General features: G+C 43.5%; 1 long non-coding RNA gene across 1 annotated transcript; it reads right to left on the bottom strand.

The window, feature by feature from the left end:
* Positions 1-1320: 1320 nt before the first annotated feature.
* Positions 1321-20685, bottom strand: LOC121144008. Its single transcript, XR_005881341.1, has 3 exons — positions 20645-20685; positions 16585-16658; positions 1321-3693 (listed from the first exon to the last, which is right to left on the bottom strand). It is a non-coding gene; the product is annotated as an uncharacterized LOC121144008 (long non-coding RNA).
* Between the last annotated feature and the right edge of the window lie 1213 nt (positions 20686-21898).

Genomic DNA, 21898 nt, shown 5'->3' on the forward strand with positions numbered 1-21898 from the left:
ACTACAGTTATGAAGTAGCAATGGAATAATTTTGTGATCGGGGATCATTACAACATGAGGAACTGCATTAAAGGGTCACAGCATTAGGAAGAATGAGAACTCATAGAATATATTTTCCTCTGACTTGCATTTTCCAGCACTGTTTCTGTCACAGATGTTAATGATAGTCCATTACTTTCATACTCTGTAGCATTCCCTGTAGGAAGATACTATTATATAGTCTACTCTTGGCACATATTTGGATTGCTTCCAATTCTCTTATTATTAGGGACAGTGGTGCTATGAAAATTAATGTGCATGTTTTTCCTCTCCTCCTCCTCCACTTTCTCCTCCTCTCTCTCCTTGTTTTTGTTGGTATTGGAAATTTAACCCAAAGCCTTGTGCACAATAGGCAAGAAAGCTCCATAAAGTTCTTCAACCTCCCGTAAATGTTCTTAAGCGAGAGAGTTTGCACTATAGTAGGTGGCCAGGAACTGGCTATTTACATGCTGCTTATAGTAAGCAGTACCAGCTATATTTCAGAGTGCTTGTACAAAGTCACGTGCTCACTTGCAGGGTACATGAGTTTCCATTGTTGCCCAGTATTCCTCTTTCTTTGGAATTGTCTGTTAGGTATGCAAAGATGTCCCTGTGAAGTTGAACTTTGCATTTCCCTCCTTATTTACAAGGTTAAATAATACTTCATCTCTTACAAGGTTTTGTGAGAATTTGGATTTCCTCTTCTGCAAAGAAACTGTTTTGGTTTCTAGTCATTTTTCCTATTATGTATTCCATATTCATACATATATCTTCTTTGATGACAGGCTTTTTGTGAAATCTGTTGAACAAATGCCCAAGCTTTAATGTATTCCATTTATTTAATGTAATTCTTTATTGTTTGTATTCATTTAAGAATACACAAACGTTTAAGAGTTATACTACTCCAACACTACTTACTGAAGGATCCTGCCTTTCTTCATTCTCCAAGCCCCATTTACATATGTGTGGATATAGGTCTAGAATCTTCAGATACAGTTTTTTAATCCAGTACCAATAAATATTATATAAAGTTATTATTCTTACAATAATAACTTTATATGTTTATTTTTATAAGTTTATTATTTTGGGGGGGAGGGTGGAGTCTTGTATTTATACCCCATGCCAACCTGGGGGATTTACTATGTAGCCCAGGCTGATGAACTCAAAATCCTTCTGCCTCTGCTTCCCCAGTGCTGGGGTTATAGGCATGTGCTACTGTGCCTAGGTCAACTTTACAAATTCCTTTCAGATTTATTTTATTATTTTATTATTTGTTTATGTATATAGGGAGTATACCTATGTGCATTGAGATGTCAGAAGATGGTGTCAGATCCCTAGAGCTGGAGTTAAGATGGTTGTGAGTTGCCATCCCCATAGCATGAACTTCTCCACGGGTAACAGTTTGTATTTGGAGCTGGGTGTGGTGGCACAGGCCTTTAATTCCAGCACTCGGGAGGCAGAGTCAGGTAGCTCTTCACGTGCTCAAGGTCAGCTTGTTCCAGGACAGCCAGGGCTCTTACACAGAGAAACCCAGTCTCAAAAAGGGACAGGGCTTATATTTGAGTTGCATTATTATGATTGAATTACAACTATCATTGCAGAAAGTTTTTATAACCCACAAAAGATTACCTTTATTCGTGATTACCACTTTTAATTTTGGTTCCTTTGATCTTCACATCTATTTGTTAGGCATCTGGTGCCTAACATTAGGTGTGGTCGGTCACCCTTGAAAATGCCAAAGACAACAAGCTAGCCTGCAAGCCTGTCATTGAAGTCCCCTATATTTTCACAGATTGTGTGTTTTTAAAGGATGTGCAGCAAATGCATTCCAAGCCTGAATGATACAGACCAGTTTAGAGCAACTCTTGACAATTTACTCCTAAACAAGCTATCACATTGGCAGGACACGGACGTTCTTAACCATCAAAGTGAGGTCAGTCGGAAACCTGACATTTTAGATTCGATCTTGGAGAAATATTTGTTCATGGTCCCTCTCTTCCTCAATTCGTGGAGATAACTGAAGTGAGTTACAGAGTTACTGATACCTTGCTGGGACATTGCTAGACTTACTGCTTTTTTTTGTTTGTTTGTTTGTTTTTTGTTTTGGTTTTTAGAGACAGGCTGGCTCTCTAGCACAGCTTCCCTCTTCTTCCTTTATGACAGATGCTTGCTTCTACCCCAACCCCCAAGCACGTGTTGCCTGAAAGTGTACCACATAGAAAGGCCACCCTGCGCCAGCCTGCAGCTGGAGGGGAGTGCGCTTGCCTTTCCTTGACAAATGCATTCTTCCCAGTCCCCCACCCGAAGAAATAAGGCTTGGAGGGTGCCTGAGGTTAGGGCGGAGACGCCGAGGCTTTCTGCTAAGCTGGGAAACCTGGGAACCATTTCGGGCTGGGTGCGAGTCACGCGGCAGTTGCACGACAGGGATTGTGCAATGGGGCCGCGGCGGGGGACCCCGCAGGAAGCGGGGGAGGCCACCACCATACCAACAATTTCCATCTTACTTCCCGGCGGCTCCATCCGGGCCCGGCCGAAACTGGGGGCTCCCATTCGCCCTCGGGGATCCTGTGCCACCTCCTCCCGGAGGGGTAAAAGGTCCGCCTCCCCGCCACCATCACTTTCCTGGGGTGGCGCAGAGCCCAGTGCAGTCCCGGTGACTCACGCACGACGGCTCATGGGCACTCCTCAGGTTGTAGTCCGCCTGACGTACACGCTATTATTAGCTTCTCTTCGAAGTCAGGGGACAGGCTAGACATGGGGCAGGCTCCTGAGATGCAAATGAATGGCGGTATTGGCTGCGACGCTGCTTCCAGTGTCTGTGCGCGTGCTTGGGGCCCTAGGGTGCTGCTGTGGAATTTGTCGGAAAAAGCTGAAAGGTATTTTCAGTAAGATGCTGGGGTTCCGAACATTTATCGAATCCGTTGTTGGGAGGTGCGGATTGCGGAGGCGCACTCCTGTTATGCCAGCTGAGGCAGGAGGATTGTGGCAAGATAGACAGCCACAGACCAACCTGGGATATACAGTGAAAATGAGATACAGAGGAGAAAGGAGGAGAGAAGTGGGTTTGAGATCAGAGCGATTTTGTCCTCCTCGGGGGGGGGCGCTTTTTTCGCCTCCTTTTTGCAGCGCTCCCAGAAACGTCTGGACCTGGGTTTCAGGACAGTGACACCGGGCAGAGGACAGACTGAGTTGGTCTAGATCAGCACCCTCTTTTGCAGGCAGAAGATCGAAATTCAGTCTCCAGGAACTAAACTAACTAAAGACAGTCACGGCTAAGGGCTGTCTCTTGGTCCCATTCTAGGGCCCTTGTCAGTTCCTTCGTCCACATGCCACTACTTCTCCTCGCGGCAGCTTCCGAGCAGCTCAGAGACCAGAGCGTGACTTCTCAGTGGGGGAGTGGCGGTGGCGTGGGCGGGCACCTCCGGGAAAGCGAGCAGAGGAAGTGGAGTCAGCGAGTAGGCCGCCTGCCAGTGTGACACTCGGGGACGCCGGGCTGCGGAGCTCAGAGCGGGCCTGTCTGGGCCTCTTGCAAACTCCGGGAAGAGCTGCAGCCCAGGGCGCTGGTTCCAGCTGTGCAAAGTCCAGTAAATGTGAGCTGAGTGCCAGCATTCTCCCTCCAAGACGCCCTCCTGGAGCAGCTTCGGAGTGGGCGCGAAGTTTGGAGAGGCATTTTGTCTGGAAAGCAAAATAGGCTAATTAGGAGATTTTTTTTTCCATCACTAAACCTTAGAAATTATCCAGTCAGGGCCGGGCATTGGTGGCGCATGCCTTTAATCCCAGCACTCGGGAGGCAGAGGCAGGTGGGTTCGAGACCAGCCTGGACTACCAAGCGAGTTCCAGGACAGCCTCCAAAGCCACAGAGAAACCCTGTCTCGAAAAAAACAAAACAAACAAACAAACAAACAAAAAAACAAAAACAAAAGAAATTATCCAGTCAGTTTGGATGGAACTGTTCACTGGAACGGCCATCTTCTCCTCCCGTGTTTTTGTTTAGGGAATTAGGCTACGAAGTACCTGTGCAGACCAGGCCCCTGGGACATCCTGGGGATATGAGGAAAGGAAAAATCTCTTTCCTTTAGAAATAAAACCCTCCTTTAAAAAAATTATAAGTCGGGCATTGGTGGCACACACCTTTTATCCCAGCAGAGGTAGGTGGGTCTTTGTGAATTCAAGGCCAGCCTGGTCTACAGAGCAAGTTCCAGGACAGTCTCCAAAGCAATACAGAGAAACCCTGTCTCGCAAAACAAAAACAAACAAAACAAAAATTATAGAATGATGACTAGTCGTAGAAAAGTCAGATTTTTTTCAGAACCAGATTCTAAAATCATTGAAATGGCATCACCCAGACCTCACTGTCAGCAGTCTGATTTAGTAGCAGTGTTACACGAACTCATGAGGACCACAACATTGTCTTTTTTTTTTTTTTTACTAAACAGGGTTTCTCTGTATTGTTTTGGAGGCTATCGGTCCAGCCCAGCCTCGAACTCAGAGATCCGCCTACCTCTGCCTCCCGAGTGCTGGGATTAAAGGCGTGTGCCACCACCGTCCCACCCACAACATTGTCTTCTGATCAAATATTACTATATACACATGTGTTCTATCTGTGATTTCAATGACTAGTGTGTATTTTTTGTTTATTTAATCAATTGAAGGACTTAAGGTTGCTTATCAAAGGTTAATATTTAAATAGGATTTTAGTGTGCTGCCTTGAAGCTTAGTCTTTGAAGGCAGTCCCAACTATTTATATAGGTAAATTTCCTACAAGAAGTATATGAAATCGAGGGTTGGTGAGCATTGTCCTGCCCACACCTGTCCACCAGTTTGCCAAGACTTTCTGGGCCATTTATTCACTAAGAATTCCTTGAGCTCCCATCGCACAACAAGTATGCCCAGGAGACAGAGTATGCCACAGCACAGAAACCAATAAACAGTGTTGACGATGGGTTCATTAATGTTAAAGCCTTGAGCAGCCAGGGCCCGAGTTTGAGAAGAATCTTGAAGGAGTGATAGATGCTTTCAGACCGGTGGCAGGTTTCCTATGAGCAGAGGATCATTGGTAACCTTACAGAAGGATGGAGAGGGCGCAGTGGAAATTCCAGTGTAGAAACAGCACCCTGAGAGCTGGGTACGTCTTCATTGACTTGGGAAATGTATGTTGTCTTATGTCACTTCTTGGACTGAGAATAGACTAGGAAAGAGGACAGGGACTTAGGACAAAGAAGCAACCTATTATGCCAGAGAGGGAGGGAGGGAGGGAGGGAGGGAGGGAGGGAGGGAGGGAGCTTGAGAAGTATAGAGAATCAACCAAATTCACTGGTACCAGCTACTGTGCCCATGACACTTAGACAATGTACAGTGTATGTCACACTAGTAAATGTCTTTTTTCTACTTAAAAAAATTATTGAGAGATGGCTTAGTGCTTTTCCAGCACCCATACGGCAGCTCACAACTGTCTGTAACTTCAGTTCCAGAAGATCTGGCAACCTCACACAGACATACATGCAGGCAAAACACCAATGCACATAACATAAAGATAAATAAATTGTTTTAAATTTTTTATTATTATTGTATATCTTAGAGTGAGGGAGTGTATGTATATGTACAATAGCCCACATGAATTCATGTAGAGGTCAATGGCTGCATTCAGAAGTTGATTCTATCCTTCCTTTGTAGGTTCCAGGGACTGAATGCGTTCTAAAATGCTTGCATAGTAAGCGTTTTACCTAGCTCAGGGGCTGGGGTGCAATTCAATGCTTGCCATTGTGTAGCTCTCTGTGAAAGCCCCTAGAAAACTGTGAACTGATGCTCAAGGAGAGACAGACTTCTGGACTGTGATTCGGAAACCATTTTACTTATAGACAAGGGGTCAAAACCCCAAATACCTGCTTTGACTAAGTATGCTGTTCTTTCAGCAATTCTGAAAAATTCTCAACTATTTTCTCCGAATATTCTATCTCCCACATCTATCTCAATGACAAATTCCGATGACATGTGTATGAGAGCCAGGTGACATCCAAGACTCAAATCTTTCTTTCTTTCCCCAAGACAGGGTTTCTCTGTGTAATGGCCCTGGCTGGGAAATCGATCTGTAGATCAGGCCGGCCTTGAGCTTACAGAGATCTGCCAGCTTCCACATCCTGAGTGCTGGGGTTAAAGCTGTGTGCCATCACTGCCTGGCTTAAATCTTCTTTATAGTTTCTATCTCCTTGTAGGTTCTCTGGATTGCATTTGGGATAGATTTAAGTCTGCTCTCTCCTTAAAAAAATCTTTCGTTGGCCGTGTGCAATATCCTTTCCAACTCATTTGAGTTTTTAATATCCATCTTTCTCTCCTTCTCTTTCCTTTCAGGAAGATCTATTGATGATCTGTTCGAACAGTTTTATATAGTGTCCTGTTTCTTGCTTGAGCTTACTGGCTTTTATGTATCACAACCAAAGCTTTCAAAGTAAGATGATCTCTCCTGGTCTCTGGGCTTCCACAAGAGGAAACAAGAGATAGCTGCATAATCTGTGCTTCAGATAAGAACACCCTTTCCCTACCCTAACTTGTTTGTGGTCAGGCTTGAGGAGGGAGGTCACCCTCCCCACAAGTATCAATACTAGCTGCCTGGCAACTGTATCATACTGTTATATCTCTTCTTGCTGGTCTGTCAGGCAAGACCAGACCATGTGGTTGTAAGGACAGTAGATGTCTCTATTACAGTAATTTAGCTCATTGCCCTCTTCTAGACTGCTTTTTGATGCTAATTACCTGATAGACTGCATATTTTCTTCATACGTTTTCCTTGTCATCTTAAAATGTAATAGTCTTGAGATTCAGAGGCTTGTATTGTTGGTCACTTTATTCTCAGGGCTTAGAAAAGTTCTTGGCAAATAGAGGGTGTTCACATATTTGTCAAATGGGTTAATATTGCATACTTTCACTATGTATCCTGTGCCTTGTTTATTTATTTAGAGATAGGGTCCCACTGTGTATCCCAGGCTGATCTCAAATTCACAATTCTCTAGCCTAAGCTCTCGAGTGTGGGGATAACAGATAGGTGTGTGTCACTGTTCTCAGCAGCTTGAGTTGAGTCTAAAAATCTGGTGTGTTCCCGGTGGTGGTAGCACATGCCTTTAATCCCAGCACTCAGAGTCAGAGGCAAGCAGATCTCTGTGAGTTGAAGGCCAGCCTAGTCTATAGAGTGAGTTCCAGGACAGTCAGAGCTACACAGAGAAACCCTGTCTCAAAAACCAAAAATCAAATCAAAACAAAACAAAACAAAACCCTAATGTTCATAAACTGCATTGACTAAACCCAAGAGATTATCATCATATTAGAATTGTCTTTCTAAAGTAGCATAATGTCCTTCTCCAAGAATTTGATCTTGGGAGATGTCTCTACCTCTAGCTTCAGCCTTTTGTTCAATATTCTTAGCCTCTTCCCTGAACCAAGATATCCATTGTATTTGTGGTCCAGGTTCTAGGACAGCTTTAATCAAATATGTCCAATCTATAGCGATTACAAACTGATTACATGTTTATCATCTGCCTCACAAATGATAAATGGATGCAAAAGAGACTACTGCTTCCCTAAAACTAACATTGTCACAGGCTTCCAAGTAGCTTTTATAGAATCTCTTTCATTTGGCTTGTCTAGTAAGGTCACTGAATATATTAAAGTTGTTCTCTTAAGACCTTAGAATGTTCCTTTTTAACCTTAAAATGCAATGCTGAATTTGGTTCTCTATGTAATTCCTCAGCCTGGGTTTGAATGACTTTATAATCTATTTTAATAAGTTTTTCTAAGGGCTGCATCTTACACTCATATCAATCAACATTTTTACAGATAAATCAAGAATCATCAAAACAACAACAAAGATTTTCAAAATAATTAACAGTATGGCAATCCCAGCTAAGTTGATTATCCCTTCATTTAATTGTTCCATTTTAAATCATTTATAGCATGAAAAATAGAATACCCAGAGACAGATATTGGGCTTCAAGCTTCAAATCAGAAAAGAAAAGCAGTCAGTCACTAGATCTTACCTCTACCTCAGCTCAGACCAAAGGGGTGATCCTCAAACTGCTCCTGACTTCACTGCTCCTCGGATTCACTCAGACTGCTATGCTCTCCTCAGCACGGCTAGAGACTAATTCTCAGACTGAATGCCAGCTCTGAGATCCTGCTCCTGTCTTATGTACATCCCCAATGCTGGGAGTAAAGGCCTGTGATTCCAGGTGCTGAGATCACCTTTGTTTGAGTTGTTTTTTTTTTTTTAGGACTGTATCAACTGTATCAATTTTGTGTAGTCAGTGTGGCCTTGAAGTAACAGACATCTGTCTACCTCTTAACCCAGAGTCCTGGAATTAAAAGTGTGTGTCACTGCTGCCTGATCTCTATAGTTTGAGGCTGGCTTTACTTTCAGAATCTTCGGGCAAGCTTTAATAAATCATAAATAATATATCACCACAAATTCTAGTACCTCACTTCAAAAAAATGGAAGGTGTGAGTGATCACTTAATAAACATTACCATCGTCTGTTGTCTTACAGAATAAGATATTCACCTTCATCACTTCTCCCTTGTGTTGTAGAATGCTCTAGAGATACTCTGAAGGGCTGCCTCCAGATGATCTGTCTCCATAGTTGCATTCTGTCTTTAGATCTTACACCACCGGCTGAAGTGAACACAACTGTGGGGAACATGTTCCCTTCCCACTCTCTACCGCTCTGCTGGCAGCAAATCAGGCCTGGAAAGACTTGTTCCTAACTGGTGGATCTGTTACCCTTGTGAGCTGCAGGGATGTATCATCTTGCCTTGGCTCTCTGATTAACAAGGTGCTTTATCCAATGTTGGTCATGCCTGATATCACCACTAATCATGCATTTCCCTGGAAAGTTTGCAAAGATTTCTCAACCACCCTTACCTGGTAACAATTCTCTGAGTGCCATGTCCTTTCCCTGTCTATTTAGATTCAGGCTTAGGCAGATCTGTAGAACAAAAGATGCTTTACCTAGAAATATGGGTCCTTGGACCCATCTCTAAAGTGGTTGTGTTGCTTCATGCTTAGTATCTATCCGTTCATTCACCCACCTATCCACCCAGTGGCTGCAAACACAGAGACAAAAGCCTGGGCCTTGCAGTGTATTCACTCGCAGCTGGGGTGAGATCGTATAGACTGGCCAGAATCTATGCATAATGGACAATTTTAAGATGTGTAAAATAATCTGAGAGACCAAGGAAGGCACTCTTCCTCCTCGAGGGATCTAAGGAAGTTTTTGTTGACTCCAGCAGATAATATCTGGGGAGATAAGACTGGGGCAAAGTTGTGATGGACTTTATATTTCAAATGTGTGAATGGTTCCCCCAGCTCCAAGGGGTCCTCTCCCTGCTTTTCTGTTTCTTTCTTTTTTCTTTTTTTGGGGGGGGGTTGAGACAGGGTTTCTCTGTGGCTTTGGAGGCTGTCCTGGAACTAACTCTTGTAGACCAAGCTGGTCTCGAACTTACAGAGATCTGCCTGTCTCTGCCTCCCGAGTACTGGGATTAAAGGCATGCGTCACCATCACCCGGCTGCTTTTCTGTATCTTAGGGCTTAAAATCCTAGTCTCTTCTAACAATCAACTGTTTTATGACTTACAATGTGGCAGATATACTAAGTGTTTTATATTCGTGATTTAGCTTAACTTTCATGACAATCTTAACAAACATTATGGCAGTCATTTTATAAGCGAGAAAACTGATTGTTAAAGTAACATTGTTCTCAAACTCACACACCTGGGTGTAGAATAAGAGGTAAAAGTCTCTTCTGATTCACTACCAAGCCTGTGGTCTTAGAAACACAAAGTGCTGTCAGGAGTGGTGTACATCTGTAATCCTGGCACTCTAGATTCAGAAGCAGGAGAATTGGAAGTTTGAAGACAATCTGGGTTACAGGGCCAGAAGTAAGAAGGAAGGGAAGGGAAAGGAAAGGAAAGGAAAGGAAAGGAAGGAAGGAAGGAAGGAAGGAAGGGAAGGAAGGAAGGACAGAAGGATGATGGACAAGTCAGTAGGACTTGGTATAGCTGAGGGACTGGAAGAGATGATTTTGCCACTCTAAACTCTTCCCGAGTGATAGTTGCTATGGAGAAAACTTCAAAGGATGTTGACAATAGTACCAATTTACCTCCCCTGATGGTGGTTGCTGCTGGCTGGTGTTGGGTCAATGGTTAATCTGCTTTCATGTAAGACAGCAAATACCGCTCCTTCATGTAATATGTTTGCTGAGTTAGAAACACCTGTCTAACTAATATGAATGTCAGACCTGTGGACTGGCTTCCACTTGACACTGTGTAAAAGGAAGAAGGATTACCATTTAACCCACGGAAGCTCCAAAGAATGCAATTGGTCTTTCTTTTCAGCCAGTGGCTAGAGTACTTACACCAGTGGCTGGGTTTTGTGTGGTTGTTACTTCAGTGTTGACATCAACCGTGTTGAATTGTGTAAGCAAATAAGACCTTGAAGTTCAAAGATGTGAAGGCTCTTGCTTTAGTTTATATAGTCGATTTTCTTTCTGCTACCCCATTCAGCAAACCTATTCAATTTGTATCTTAGTGAATAGCTACCCACGTGAGTAGTGATGAGACTTTAAATATCTCTGAAAGGACCTCACTAATGGATGTGTGTGACATAGCCAGAAGAGTCAGAGTTTTGAAGTTTGTCAACTCTGCTCTGCCATGCGGTGACCTTTAACAAATACCTAATCTCTCCTCAGAAGTTGGTGGTGGGAATTAAAGCAGATGGTAGATACCTTGGGGAACTTTAAGTACATGTTTATCCTTTCAAGCTCTTTCCTGGTAGGATGTGAATGGACATTTCTAGCTGTCTTAAGCGAACCAGTTGAAGACTCAGTGCATTGTTAGAGATATTGTCATTTATGACAATAAATAACCCGATATGTGAATTTTTCTGGAGGTTTAAGTATTGTGAAGCTTGGCAAATCCTACACAGAAGAAGACAAGTCACTGAAGTCCACTACCCACGAGGCACAGAGTGAGGCACAGTAAGAGTTGTGGAGGGAAGTGAGAAAAGTTTGCCATACAGGAGCTGTGAAAAACCTGGAGATGAAACACACGCTGAGAGAGAAAGAGTAATGAAAGACAGTAAAGCATGTGTGCTCCAGGAATGACAGGGACAGCAAATGAGTGAATTCAGGAAAGAGATCTTCCCATGATCCACTCATCTCTAGCAAGGTGGAGGCCAACATCTCCCGGAATTCCCTGTTAGTCCAGAAGCTTCTAGATTTTGAAAACCTGCTTGGAAAGGTTTTCTTGTTTTGGTTCGTTTGTTTCAAGTCCGGATTTCTCTGTGTAGTCCTGGCTGTCCTGGATGGAACTCACTCTGTAGACCAGATCTGCCAGCCTCTGGAGTCTTGGAATTAATTAAAGGCATGCACCAGCACCACCTGGCTGAAAAACTGGTTGGAAAGTTCTGGTGTAATTAATTAGGTTGGAAAGCACATGGGGTGGAAAGGTGAGCTGGGGAATGTTGCTGGGATCATGTGAGGGACAACTTGCCTTGAGCCTGCAGGGGGACTTGGCTTCTTTGGAACAATCTCTAGTGGAATCTGAGTGACGAGGAGAGAACCGAGAACAGCTGGCTACATGGTAGCCTTGTGATCCCTCCCTCCACCTCCCTGCCTCAGCTCCGGGTTCGCTGCCAACCAGTTGTCCTGTGCGTGCTGCTGCTGAGAAAACCCAGAAGGTACACACTGAATTTATTGTCACTTCAGCACTGCAAAGTAGAGTAGATGTGAGGTGTTGAAAATGGCCTGGGGAGGTGACCTAACTTTTTAAAGGGCTTTCTTCTTCTACTGGGGGGGGCATCAAACCAACTTTACCCATACCTTTGAGGGGCTCAGGTGACTGCTACTCACTTTCTAACTCCTTTTTTCTCTTCTTTAAATCAATGGCTCTCAACTTTCTTCATGCTGTAACCCTTTAATACAGTTTCTCATGTTGTAGTAGCCCCAACCATAAAATTATTTCATTGCTACTTCATAGAAGTCATTTTGCTACTGCTATGAACCATAATGTAAATATCTGATATTCAGGATATCTAATATTTAATCCCCAAAGGAATCATGACCCACAGGTTGAGAACCACTGCTTTAAAAACTTATGCACTAAAGTGCCTGGTGTATAGTAGACACTCTATACGTATGTTTTGCTGGCATAAATATGAGAATACAAGATTGTCTCAAAATCAAAGAAGCAAAATGAACAAATATTACACAGCTATCCTTCCATATCTGCAAATTCTACACTTATAGAGTCAACCAACCATGAATTAAAAATATTTTTATGTGGTATTTGGGGCATGGATATACGGCTTAGTGGATAAGATCCCTTGTTTTTTAAGTGTGAGGACCTGAGTTCAGATCCCTCGCACCCATGTAGAAAGCTGGGTATGACTGCAAGTGCCTGTAATCCCTGGGAGCAGGGGTGGGGTGAGGGGAAAAAGGTAGGTCCAAAAGCTCACTGGCCAACTAGCTTCTTGTTCAGTGAGAGACCTTGTCTCCAGGCCATATGGTGGACAGGGGTAGAGGAAGACAGGAAGACACTTGGCATCCTTCTTTGGCCTCTGTGTGCACACTTGAAGGTGTACATACATGCAGTCATGCCTGATCAGCTTTTAACATGGGTGCTGGGGAAGTGAACTCATGTACACACACACACACACACACACACACACACACACACACATACACACACACAAAATGATGTCTATACTAAACCTATATAGACTTGTTTTTCATCATTATTCCCTAACAACTAAGCTGAAGTACTATATGTGTCTTATGTAGTATATATTATACAACAACCACTTACATAGCATTTATATTATAATAGGTATGATAAATCACCTAAAGGTTATTTGAAATATATGGAGAATGTGCCTAGGTTACATGTAAATACTATGACATAAGCATTGTCAGAATTTGGTGTCCATAGAGGAGGAGACTAGGAACAATCCCCCGAGAATACTGAGAGATTATCTCTCCCATCATGGTATTTAAAATTGAGTGAAGGAGGCTGGAGAGATGGCTCAGTGGTTAAGAGTACTTGTTCTTTCAGAGGACCTGGGCTCAGTTCCCAGCATCCACATGGTGGTTCACAAATATCTGTAACTCAAGTTCCATGGGGTCTGATGCCTCCTCCGGACCTACACAACATTCCTGAGCATACACGTGGTACACAGACATACATGCAGGCAAAACACAAATAAATAGCATGAATAAATACACATTTATTTCAATTGAGTGAAGACAATGCCTTGCTCATGAATAAAATGAAATCCAGTCTTAACAGTCCCCAGAAGGACATAAGTGCCTGTTATCTAAACAGCCCTGTTATGATTTGAGCTGGAACATACCCCCAGACAAATACAGTAAACACTTGGTCCCCAGCTGGTGGTGCTATTTTGAGAGGTTGGAGAACCTTTGGGAGATGCAGTGCAGCTGGTGCAAATAGGTCATTAGGGACAGGCCTCCCAACATTAGACCACGCTGCTGGGCCAGTCCCTCTTCTTGGCTCACTGTAACTGGAGGTGCGGACTGTGTCCTAGTGCTGCCACATTCTGTGCCTCAATGGACGGTAATGTCTCTGAAACTGAACGTGTCCTCCCTTCCGCGGTCAGGTCTCTGGTGACAGTGATTCAAAGTGACTGCACGAGGTCCGAGATCTTTTCTTTGATCTTGAAGTGCCTCCCAAGCCTCAGCTCATATATCTTCCATGAAGTCTCCCTGAATTTCCAGTGATATTTCCTGCCTCTGCAATCTTATGACACTTTTTACCTGTTTTGGCAAGTTGACACTCTACTATTTATTCTCTTGGTCGATATCATCATCATCATCTTTCTCCAAGAAGCACACATTATTTGAGGGCAGGAAGAGGGACCGCCTTGCCGGGGACCCACGTTGCCCCCTATGCAGGCACTGTCTGGTTAATATCAATCACATAGCGTGCACCATCATCTCAGAAATGAATGGAGTCCGCACACATACTAGTTCAGAATAAAGGGTCACTGAGTGGCATGAGTTGAATTGTTGAGCACTGCAGGCAGGCTTTAGAGCATATATAATTTCTGTTTATCACTTTGCTAGTCGAATATCAAAATTTTAGAGCATGTAAAGAAGTCACAGCTGGGCAGTAGTGGTGATGCCTTTAATCCTAGGACTCAGGAGGCAGAAAGCAGGTAGATTTCTGTGAGTTTGAGGTCTACCTGGTCTACAGAGCTAGTTCCAGGACAGCTAGGGCTGTTATACACAGAAACCCTGTCTCAAAAATCCAAAAACCAAAACTAACAAACAAATAAATAAGTCACACATAATTGTTATCCCTCTGTTTTATTTTTCTATTGTTAAGAACATGTAACTTAGGCTTTCCACTTCAGCTATCTGCTTCTGTGAGATGCGTTCATGATTTCTAGGCCAAGAATGATTTCTAGTTAACAAGGAAAGACACAGCCCCCAGAAGAGCCTGCTGCAGCACGGGGAGGGAGGGAGGGAGGGAGGGAGGGAGGGAGGGAGGGAGGGAGGGAGGGAGGGAGGGAGGGAGGGAGGAAGGGAGCTGTTGGGGGGTAGTGGTGGTGACCAACTCAGCAGCCATCCAGGCCCTACTCCATTTATGAGCCCCTGGACCAGGTCTGGGAGCAAGCACATCATCACCATCCAAGATGAAAACCTGAAGCGTGACTGTGATCAAAGAAGTCTCATCAATGGTCCAGTACTTATGGTGCTTCAGAAACCTGGAGGCCTTGAGCCAGAGCACCAATGACTCCTGGCAATGAATATTTGCATTTAGAGTTGTGAGGGCAAGTGTGTGTGTGTGTGTGTGTGTGTGTGTGTGTGTGTGTGTGTGTGTGTAGAGAGAGACAGAGAGAGAGAGAGGTGCTGCAGTTTCCAGTCCCACTTCAATGAATGAATTTTCTATGGAGGGGTGGGAAGGAAGAGGAGCAGAACAGTGCCTACACAGTGGAGAGAGGCTGAACCTGAGCTGCTATTGGAGACCATGTTGATGTGCATGGTCTGGTCTACCACCTGAGGCCATGTTGATGTTTGTGGTCCATGCTGCCACTGGGGGTAGTACATGTCTGAGTTCATGGCCCTGCTGCAGCCTGGGACTGTGTTGATGTCCAAGGTGACCTGTGTCCTGTACTGCCTGAAGCCATGTTGATGTCCATGGGCTGTGTTGCTGATGAGGGTGGGTAATAGATGTGAGTAATTTGTGCTGCCACCTGAGGCCATGTTGATGTCCATGATCTATGCTGTTGGGGGTGAGGGCATGTCTGGGTTCATGGTACTGCTGCAGTTGGGGACCATGTTGGTGCCCATGGCCCATGTTATTGCTGAAAGCCATGCTGAGTTCTACAGTACATGCTGATGCCAGAGACCAGGTGGATGTCTGTGGTACATGCTGTCATCAGGTAGCATGTGGAAGTCCATGATAATGACTGTAAAGGACAAGGAGGCTTCTTCTGCAGTGTTGTTGATGACTGCAGGCTCACAGTCAAGAAAGAGAGACATGGGAGGCTTCTGTGACAACCCCATCCCAAAAGTAACGGCCTAGACAGGAAGCCATGGTAGAGAACTCTGAAAAACTGTGATAAGGCTGGGCATGGTGGTGCACAACCTTAATCCAAGCACTTGGGAGGCAAAGGCAGGCAGATCTCTGAATCTGAGCCCAGCCTGGTCTACAGGGTATACAGAGTAAGTTCCAGGACAGTCAGTGTTAGTATTCAGTCATCTGTTCTGGCCAGTCCTTGGGGTTCTGACAGGATACGCCCTCAGCTGCAGCCATTAAGAGCACCACCTGCGTTCTTTTAAAAGGGCCCTGCCCACCTCCCATTTTTCTTTCTTTCTCTCTCTCTTTCTGCTTCTCTACCTGTCTGTCTTTCTTCTCCTCCCCCTCACCTTCTATGCCTCTCTTTTCTCTTCTGCTGTTCCTGTCTCCAGAGACTGGATACGCCCCCCCCCTCGAGTCCTCCCTTTCCCATTCCCTTTTCCCTAATAAATAAACTCCTCTACCCAAGCTCTGTTGCATGTTCTTTCTCTCATGTGCTGCACTTTAAAAATTATAATAGCTAGGGCTGTTAACACAGAGAAACCCTGTCTTGAAAAAACAAACAAAAAATGTGATAAGGATACTGAAGTATAGTTTTCTACAATATATAGCTACTGGCAGGGGTGGGGGTGGGGAAGGTCTCACTTTTCTTTAAGAGTCTTGCTACCATTTGACCAAGCTCCAGTGACTATGTAGACAAAACCAATTGGACTTAAAATAAATTTTTTTTTGCGTGGGGGGGAAGCCACAAAAAAAGTAAAGACACAGCATTTTCATGCTGATGGGCACCATACAATGTAATCCAATGCAAGGAGAAAGGCTCAGGGGATTGCCCTAAGTTTTTTTCCTATTGGCAAACTCACCATCGTTGAGGACGCCAAACTTAGTTGACAGAGTAGCATAGTGTCTGAATTATTAATGCAATATGCTAAGTCCCAGGGGCAGAATAAGCCTCCTTGTTAATTGTCAGTGCAAAGTAATCTTACCATTCCTGAAAAACAATAGATCTTAAAGTCAAGCTTTCTTGGGCGTCCTGCCCTCAGAAAGAGCCATCGTTTATCTGTAAAAACAAACAAATGAATTTTCAGTATGAAGATTCATTATTTCCCAGCTTGATTGACTGTTACAGTGCTGTTAATTACAGGAACCACAAAAGCTTTCAGTTTGATTAAGGCCGTAATAGATATGATTAGTAATACTTTACTCTCTATATGGAGTATTCTTAGAATAAACTGATGTTTCTCTTTCTAGACTTTAGTACATTGGTATCATGTAAAATAACTGGTTTGACTTATTGTTTGGGTGCCAAAAAGCCAAGTGGACTTTAATGACTATTGGTTTTAACTATTATCAACCCTCATGGCAACCCTGTAAAGTAGACATTATCATTATCCCTACTTACAGAAGAGAGTTGGTTTCTTGCTCAGGATGACATCATAGAGAAACCAGGATTGCATGAGATAATTAGCATGTAGCATTTAGCACAGTGCTAGGCAGACAGCGTGTTGAGTAAGTGCAAGGAAGTGCCAGTGAAGTGAAAACAAAGGTTAGTGAGATGGAGCAGGCGTAAAACCGGCACACAGAGTGCAGGCCATGCGTTGTCACATATGTGATAGATGTTTGATTAAAAATTGATGCCCACTAGTCAGATCAGGGGGAGAAGTTTGGTCATCTATATAAAGGATAAGTCACCTGACCTTGCCCAAGGGCAGTGCATCTACTTTCAGAGCACAGGTCAGTAGGGGTGATTCTTCAGGACACCAGACTCCAAAGGATGAGACAGCCTTACCATGAGTGTTCTTAGAAGCATGGGAAAAGTGCTGGGAAGACCTAAATAGGAAGAAATGAGGCTAGGGAAGGGGGCATGATAGATGGCAGTGTCGCACAAGACCAGATGTCTGTGCTGTATGGGAGACCCAAACATCACACCACTTGCCAAAACCATTAAGAACACACTGCCAAAGAGAGCAGTGGCATCGCCAAGAAGTTAGGCGGCAGCCTCCTCTGCAGACTATGGCCCCAAGTAGGAGCATGATCCCAGAACTGGACTCTGAAGGACAAAGGGCTCATCATAAGGACCAGTGGCAGTGATGAACATCCAGAAGTTAACAGCTTACAAGAACTTCACGATGAGAGAAGAAACCAAGGGGGGCGTGGCTCGCAGGAATACATTAGAGCACTGTATCCTTAGGGGAAAATGTGCAGCCAACACGGGTACTAGCTAAAGGGCTGGGGGTATGACTCAGTGATAGAGCACTCACTCAGCATCTGGCTCAATGGGGAAGGTGATTGCCACACAAGCCAGAAGACCCAAGTTCAGTTCTCTAGAAGCCATATGGTATACATCTGCCCGTGTACTGATAGCAAGATGGGAAGTGGAGACAAGGATTTTTGGAAGCTTGGAGGCTCCCTCATTAGGATTTGGGGTGAGGTGGGGCATCTGTGAAGTCAGAGAGCTGATGATTTATGCATTTCACATACAAAACTATATAGAGCAATTGGCTCTGTAGAAAGCTGGAGTGGTTTTTTTTCCCCCTCTCGTTCTGGTATGTGCATGTGTGTATGTATACACGCCCATGCCACCAATTGGTTCTCACCTTTCATTTTCTTTGAGACAGGGTCAGGGTCTCTTGTTTTCTGTTAGCTATACCAGGCTAGCTGGACCCCCAAACATCCAGGAATTTTTGTCTTCCTAGCTTGTTACAGGAGCTCTGGGATTACAGATACATATTACTATATGTATGTACTGAACTTAGGTGTAGTTGTTGGTTTGTTTTTTTTTTTTTTACTCTTTAGCTCTTTGTGGGGCCCACTACCCAACTCCCAAATAAATCATATGGAGTCTTATTCTTAATTACAAATTCCTGGCCATAGGTTGGTTTGTTTCTTGCCATCTTTTCTTCAATTATCCCACATACCTCTTGTCTCTGGGCTTTTATCTTTATCCTCTATATCTTTCTTTACTTCTTACTCCATGGTTTGCCAAGTAGCGGGGTGCCTGACCCCTGGAGGAGTCCTCCTTTTTTTCTCCTCAATCCTTTCTTCCCAGATTTCTCCTCCTATTTATTCTCTTTGCCTGCCAACCCCTCCTATCCTTTCTCCTGCCTTGGTATTGGCTGTTCAGCTCTTTATTAGACCAATCAGGTGTTCTAGACTGGCAAAGTAACACAGCTTCACAGAATTAAACAAATACGACATAAAAGAATGTGACACACCTTTGCATCATTAAACAAATATTCCACAACATAAACAAGTGTATCACTTCTAATAGTCTACAACACTCTGGCCTGCCTAACCTGTATAAATCCTTAAACCTAGTTTTATGATAATTTCATGGGTGGGGATGGGTATGTGGGGGGAGGGGGAGTGAATAGAATCTGGCTTCTGACATTGAAGAGGAGTAGAGGAAACATCAGGGGTACAAGGATGTGTCAGGGCTGAGATGAAGCTTAAGTTTTAGTCACCTTGTTACAAAGTCACCACAATCACTTAGCTGAGGGCATACCCAATGAATGTCTTTTTAGGAGAGTTGAAGCTGTGAAGACTAAACCTCATATCTTACAGAGACAGGCTGAGGAAGTTCTCCAAATTCGTATTCAAGATTTTCTTAAGCAGTAGTTTGATGGTTTACCCACATGTCAAATTCATAGTAGTGGTGGCATGCCCTCAAATATTTTGGCCCAAGAAGTTTTAACATGAGTACTCACAGTCACGCATGTGTATGACTCACTGGCTTTTCATCTTTTCTCTTTCAATGATTTAATCAGCAAGTACCTTAGAACTTTTATTACGTGCTGCACATGGTACCTTTAAGGCAAGAGCTTATTAAACTACTTTTTTACACTGGTTTGGAGGTTAGAGATCTGATTGCCTCTGCTTCCCAAATATTGGGAATAAAGGCATTTGCCACCATGACTGGCTCTTTAATTTTTTAATATGTATATGTGCATTGTGGTATGTAGACATCAGATTATGTCTTCCTCTATACTCTCCACCTTATTTTTTTTTTTGGGCCAGGGTGCCTTCACTTAACCTGAAGCTCTCCAATTGACTCTACTAGGTGGGCAGAGAGCTCTGGGAATCTGTCTGTCTGTCTGTCTGTCTGTCTGTCTGTCTGTCTGTCTCTCTCTCACACACACACACACCAAAGCTTGAGTTACTAATGAGTTATAGAAATCTCAACTCAGGTCATCATGCTTGCCTAGCAAGCATTTTACTGATAGGGCAATCCCCAAAGGCCCTTGACTTTTACTTTTAATCTGCCATTAAAACAGTAGATTCCTACTGTTTTCACACTGCTAAGCAATGGAAAATCTCCAATCATTTCTGTATCCAAGGTGAAGTTGATGTAATAGGTTAGTAAGCACATTGAGAAGGCACAACTAGTGGCCATCTAAGCTTAGTTTGGTGGTTAAAATGATAGCATTTGATTTTACTTTCCTTGGTGTTTTAAGGGTAAGGTGAGAGAAAGAGGCTGTTTAAAAGCCAAAGAAAACAAAAACAAAGGTGAGGGTTGGGGAGATGGCTCAGTGAGTGGATGAAGTGCTTACTTTGAAAGAATGAGGAACTAACTGAGTTCAAATCCCTGGAACCCATGTGCAGCTGAGCACAGTAGTGGTCATCTGTAATCCCAGCATTGCTATGCCACGATGGGAGACAGAATATTGTGACTTGTCAGGACTGTAGGGGGAAATTTAGTACTCTGCCATTAGCCATGTGGCATATTAGAGGCGCATACAGATGAGGTAATAAAAGGGTGGTTTACCACACTGCTAACCACACCCACTTTAGACTTGAGTGACTAAAGATGTATATGGATGTAGGCGGTGAACTACGTCACTAGCCAGGCGGTGAACTATGTTGTAAAGAGAAACCTTTTCCTTGAGAGAAGCCTTCCCGCCAGCCTGGTTCTAGTGCAGCATCAGTCCCAAATAAACACACAGGAGGCTATATTAATTATGAAGCTGTTGGCCTTGTTCATTTCTTACTGGCTAGCTCTGACTTAAGTAATTACCCCATAATTGTTAATCTAAGTATCTCTCTTACCGGAGAATAGTTCCGGACTTCCTACCCCATGGCGTTACATCTTGACTCTCTGTGTTACTTCTACCCAGAGTCCTCCTGGACTCCTAGTCCCACCTATCTAACTTCCCTATTGGCCAACAGTGCTTTATTGACATAATCACAGGACTTCCCCCATCACTACGTCACTAGCCAGGCCCACATTTGGGCATGGCTAGGGGTGTGTACAGAGGAAAGAATAAAAGACTGAGCAGCAGAACCTCTTGCCCTCTTTTCAAAAATGTTTTGACTTCTAACTTTAAATATAAGGACTAGTTACTTGGGAAAAGAGTTTTTGTTTATGTTTCTACAGAAAATGGAAAGCTGTGGATTCCTTCCAGGCTTCTGTGGTTTGATGAACCAAGACCCCCGGAATCAGTGGGCCAGGTGTTCCAACAATTGAGACAGCTAAGATGATGCAGCCTTACAGACTCCGAAAATAAGGACTTATACAGGTTTCTGAGTTTTGTCATGATCCCCATGCACCCCCATCCAGCAGGAAGCAGTTTGGAATGAGCGACATCCAAATCCCCATATTGTTTATAAATCTTTGTTTTCATTTGAATGGGGTTGCTTATACCTGGTTAATGATCACAACCAATCTCTTTTTAAAGGAAAAAGGGAATTATGGTATGGAAATGAGTACTTTGTATTTGTATGGTTTTTCATTTATTGATACTAATTCAAGGTCAATTTTGTGATGTGTATATTTCTCCTCTTGATTAAGTATTGTGCTTATATTGATCTTTTAAAACATATTGTATAATTGAATACAGACTATAGATAGTTACTTATAATAGTCAGAACTTACAGTTAGGTTATAGTTAGGTTAGTTAAGTTTTCTAGATATACAGAGATATATTTGAGATAGATAGATAGATAGTCTTCAAACCTTTCAAAGACCTTCAAAAATGACATTTAAAATGGTTTAGGGTTTTTCTTGACAATGAGAAATGTCTGCTCCTGGAAACACCAATTACATCTGAGAGGAAGATGGGCATCGAAGAAACTTGTTATGGAGTTTGCTTTCAACATGGCAGGATTAGCCATTTGGGCAAGAAACTGCTCTTGCCTGGACTGCTTGACTATTGCTGTATAATCTGGACATGCAGGACCCATAGGAAAGTGACTGCTGAACTCAAACAGTCCTTCAGACTTCCTGCTTCATGGAAGAGTCTACGAGAATTTCTACAGGACACAGAAAGATGAATGAGAGACTGCCAATGCAGATGGACAATT

The sequence above is a fragment of the Mesocricetus auratus genome, unplaced genomic scaffold (assembly GCF_017639785.1).
Source record: "Mesocricetus auratus isolate SY011 unplaced genomic scaffold, BCM_Maur_2.0 Super-Scaffold_100014, whole genome shotgun sequence".
In the NCBI taxonomy this organism is placed as follows: Eukaryota; Metazoa; Chordata; class Mammalia; order Rodentia; family Cricetidae; genus Mesocricetus; species Mesocricetus auratus.